Raw genomic sequence first — 5,268 nt, forward strand, 5'->3', positions numbered from 1 at the left:
CCCTCAAATGGCGTGGCCCCGCCCCCAGCGTGTGACGTCCCTTCCGGGTGACGCACATGCGGCACGCGCGCTATGCGCACGCGCACAACTACAACACCGGCCGGGAGCCCCCCACTCCCAGCGAAAAAACATTTGGCGACCCTACTTATTACAGTTCTGCAGGGCCTGTAAAATGGAGCTGGTTCACCAGGCCTTTGGTTGAGGCAGCGGTGGATGTTCAATCATTCTGTCCTCGCCTGTCCTTGGCCCCTTTCCCAGCTCTTACTGTTATGGATACTACCTGGGCACTGGAGTTTCTTGGGGTAACTATTCCTGCCTGACCTAAAACACGAGTTTTTGTCATCATCTGTTGCTGCCAGCTATTGTTTTATCGTTTCATGGTTTTATGTTGTTAGCTACCCTGAGCCCATTGGGGAGGGGGGGTAGGGCAGGGTATAAATTAATTAATTAAATAAATAAATAACAACGTAATCCTCTATACACGTGGTCCCGCTTTTTATTTTTGCATGAATAGGGCAACATGTATATTTTCCTGTTCGGGTATGATCATTTGGATGGCCAAATTTTTGAGGGTACACATTTGTGTGTACCAAAACTAGACAATATGTATTCTGCCCTATTTGCAAAAAAATGGTAGCTGCATTGCACTGAGAGGACTGCAGGTAGCATGGTCTCCCTTAAATGACATAAATAAATTTATAGAGGTTGGAGAGCTGAAAGCATAACAACTGAACATGGCTAATCGACCAAAGGACACCTGTTAAGTTTCATAGTTGAGGAGGGACTGGTGTCCTGGTCCCTTCAGTCCGAGTTCATCATTCTGCCCACTGTACCACAGTGGTTCTGTTAAAGTACACAAGCTTTATTCCCAGAGCTTCTTTTTGTCTCTTGTTCTGATGCAGTTTTTCATCACACAACCAGATTCCGCGCAGTGCTTTATCAAACTTAAAAAAAAATAAAAAATAGGTTTATATCTTGTTGAAATTTACCTTAAATCTTCAACAACCTTTGCTGGGAACAATAGTTCCCCCACAAAAAATATAGCTGTCTCCCCTTATCTCTTACAGTTGCAGAAATCACGCCCTGTGAACACGTTTCCTCTTCTAGGCGTAGAGTATGCCCTTTGTGGAAAACAAAGATAAGATCATTACAGATGGTGGTTTACCCATCAATCACACACTCTGTTATCTGTACTGAGGAAATAGAGGCCTATCATTCAGGTGAAGCACAGAAGAGCGAAACGGACTGAAAAACACACATACACACAATAAACTATAAGCCAGGTGTTCTTCATTGAATACCACATACATAACATGCCTGCTGGGACTGTTCTCAGAAAAATAATTTCAAGTTCGTTCCCCTAACATTAACCAACTAGAACAATCATTAAGTAGGGCATAGGTAACAAATATATTAAAGGTAATAACAATTAGCAATAACTGGCTTGTGTGTGTGACTTTCTAATGGTACTGGAATGATGTGATAGAATGTGGATGCCTGCTAACACCATCAAACAATACATGTGTGTTTGATAGGAAACAACATGAAGAAAATGGCCCTCATCTAGCTCTCGTGAGCTAGCAAGCCCTGCATAAGGACGTTCACCACTATCAATGGATACATCCACTGTGCAGTGAATCCAGATATTTGAACATATGAAGCGTCCTTCTGCTGCATCAGACATTTTGGTCGATCAAGGCCAATATTATCTGCTTAGACTGGCAGTGGCTCTCCAGGGTCTCAGGCAGAGGTCTATCACATCACCTACTGCCTGATCCTTTTAACTGGAGATGCTGGGGATTGAACCTGGGAACTTCTGCGTGCCAAACAGGGGCTGTATCACTGAGTCATGGACCATGTTTCTTTGTACATTGCTATGAGTTTAATGACAGTATACATCTTTTTGTATTGGTGTTGTTATTTTTTTAAAAAACCAACTAGCGTCCTTGGTGCTTTACCACTACCACAGCTTGTACAGAGTGGGAAATGGTCTGGTATCAGTATGGCCAACAGACTGGAGCACAAACATGGACTCCAGTTGGCTTGGATCTCCTAACAGATGAATTACATGATCAGAGGTATCATGCGGTCAGGTTTTTGCAAGGTTGCTGTCACTTCAGATTTTAGGCTGAGAGCATTTGAATACACCCCATATTAAAGCAATACTCCTCCGCCCAACCCTTCCTGCACATAGACCCATTCTTACTCCCTGGTGCACAACACACATGTAACATAAAGAGAATATTGGGCTTGGGGCAATACTCAAACGTGTGGCCTGCCGCCAGAAATCCCTGGGGTAACAATGTTGTTTGAGGATCAGGTTCTAAAGCAAGTGATATTATACAGCATACAGAAAGAGAAGGATCCATCGATTCTGTCTCCCAATACTGACAAGGGTGCGTCCAGGGAAAGAACTGGGAGGGCAGGTGAGGTTCAAAGAATCCTCACACCTGACCCTGACATGCACACAAAGCCCATGGTGACCTCTGCTAGATCAGACGGCAGCACTATCAACACGGGTGGCATACTCAAATGAGCAATTGTTGTACAAACACTCATACTCAAATGAGCAATTGTTGTACAAACACTCATACAAATTTGTTCCATTTTTTTTGGCCTGGTTATTGTTTTTGGCAGAGCCAATTTAGTTCAGTCCAGCGGTACCGCAAGCTGCTGTCTCAACACGCCCTAAGATACAGGCAGGCAGCTGGCAATAATGCTGCTTGACTGTGTGATGTAGACAATAGCTAAAAGACTGGTGAGCTGTTAAGACTCTGGAGTCAGCGACATACAGGCTCTGGCCCTCCTATGAAACCAAGCTGGGTAGCAGAAGGGCAGCTACTGATGGGGGGAAGATGCTCTCTTTACTTCTCTCCATGGTACATCCTGTTGTCATGTCATTGGTCATTACCCAAGGACGGTGCTCAACCAAGAACAGGAGGTATTTACAACCAATCAGAAAATAAAACTCTGCCCTAACAAATTGCTACCAAAACAAAACACAAGGAAACGTCAATTTGCCCACTTTTTAAAAAAGAATGGTATATACTCTAAACTGCATTTGTATGGGACTTCCTTCCCAGACCAGCCCTGTTATGTTCTAAGTTATGTTTTAGCTGCAGTATTCCGGTTTTCTCTGTTGGGATTGGCTCCCTAATAAAGACTGTCTATTGGTCCTAAAGCCATACAGAATGTCCTATCCTGAGGCTCTGCTTGAGTCTAATCAGACCTCCTGAATCTGGTAACATTGTATATAGTTCAGTTATGGAACCGTATAAGTTTGAGTGCCGCTCTTTGCAGAGCAGTCCTGAGCTGAGCAATCTCCCTTATAAATAAAAGCCGAATGGTGGTGGCACTTCTCTAGAACATTCCACATGCTCCAAAATCAGTTCGCTCTCTGATCTGTCATTCAGAGGGTCTCCCTATCCACTGGCTGCTTTGCCTGAGTCCTGCCTCCAACATTCTAAACATTTTGCTAATCCTCCCCCCCCCCCATAGCCAGTCAGAACACAGAGGTTATTTGCATATGCAGCCTCATTGGCCTCTGCCTCGGAACACAGAGGTCGTTAGCATATGCGACTTGTTTGGCTTTTGCATCTAACAGTATAAACAGTTTTGCTGTTCTGAGGTAAAATGTGTCCAATCTCCAGGTGAGGGCTGGAGATCACTCAGAATTACAACTGCTTTCCAGATGGCAGAGATCAGTTCCCCTGGAGAAAATGGTGGGCTCTGTATCCTTATATACTGCTGAGGTGGCCCCCGTATGACAGCCAATGTGACGTAGCAGTCAGGGCTTCAGAGCATGGGAGAGGCTGCAGGTGTGTGGGGGGTGGAAAGCTGAAGAGTGAGGGGGAAATAAAGGTAGGTTGACGATTGGCTGGGAAGGAGATAGGGTTGCCAACTCCAGGTGGGAAATTCCTGGAGATGTGAGGGATGGAGCCTGGAGAGAGTGAGGTACAAAGCTATAGACTCCACCCTCCAAACCAACTATTCCCTTCTGGGGAACCATCATTGCCAATCTCCAGGTGAGGGCTGGAGATCACTCAAAATTATAACTGTTCTTTATGTAGCAGAGATAAGTTCCTCTGGAGAAAATGGTGGACTCAGTGTCATTATACCCTGCTGAGGTCGCCACAGCAAATTGACACTGAGTGTCCAAGGATGGGGCACCCACCCAGAGCCTCTTTGTAGAGGCCGTTGTATTTATTTCCACAACGGACCTTTTTCCTAGTGTTTGAATAAAGCCTTTTATTTTGACCATCATCTCCTATCTTCAATACTTTAAAAGCCCAAACTGCTAGACTCTGCCCTGGGTCCATCCTCATATCCTTTTCAAGTCAAGTCAAGTCAAGTCAGCCTTTATTGGCATAAATTATCAGAACCATTTATACATTTTAAAATCAGTTGAAAGCACATATATAAAAATTCTAAAAGAACCTTTGGCACAGCTTTAAAGCCAAGCAGAGAAACTTAGCCACCTTCTCTGTAATGTCCGGGCTGAGATCTCTTAAAAGTCTATTCACCTTAAGTGCAACAGAACAAGCACCCATACTGGTTAAAAGAGATTGTAAATATGTGATCCTTAGGTCCATGTACATATTACAATGCAGGAGAAAATGAGTGATAGATTCCACGCATTTCTTTCTGCATGGGCTGTATCTGGCCAGATGAGAAACCTTGTTGAATCTGCCGAATAAGATGGCGGACGGCATGGCATTACATCTGGCCAGGGTGAACACTCTACATTGTTGAGGGACCTGCAGAGAGGATAGATACGCAGCCATCATCCCTGTTGTAAGGGGAATCTCAAAATTCAAGGGAGAGCAGGTTTTATTGGCTAAACTATATAAATTTTGGCGCTCCGAGTCTAACAACCTGTTTTTAATCTGTTGGAATGCAACTGCAAAAGGCAACATGGACAGGAATTCCAAAGAGAGACCCAATACTTTGATTTTCCCTTCGATATATGCTGTCCAGTTTGAGAGGTTGAGCTCGGGAAGCATGTGATGTATGAGGCTCCCATGTTCAAAGTTATAATGAAGGCGGAGCCAGTATTTAAAGGTTGTAATCCACACACAAGTTTCCATCAGGGACGAGCCAGTTTCCAGATATATGACCACGTTCGATACACAATTTGGTAGGGCCAAGATTTTACGCAGAAATTTGGATTGGACTCGTTCAATGGCGTGGGCAAAAGCTCTAATCCAGATTGGGATGCCGTACAATAACTGGGAGCTGACTTTGGACCTAAAAATTTGGGTTGCAGCT

This window comes from Gekko japonicus, unplaced genomic scaffold (assembly GCF_001447785.1).
Source record: "Gekko japonicus isolate JY-2015 unplaced genomic scaffold, Gekko_japonicus_V1.1 scaffold3246, whole genome shotgun sequence".
In the NCBI taxonomy this organism is placed as follows: domain Eukaryota; kingdom Metazoa; phylum Chordata; class Lepidosauria; order Squamata; family Gekkonidae; genus Gekko; species Gekko japonicus.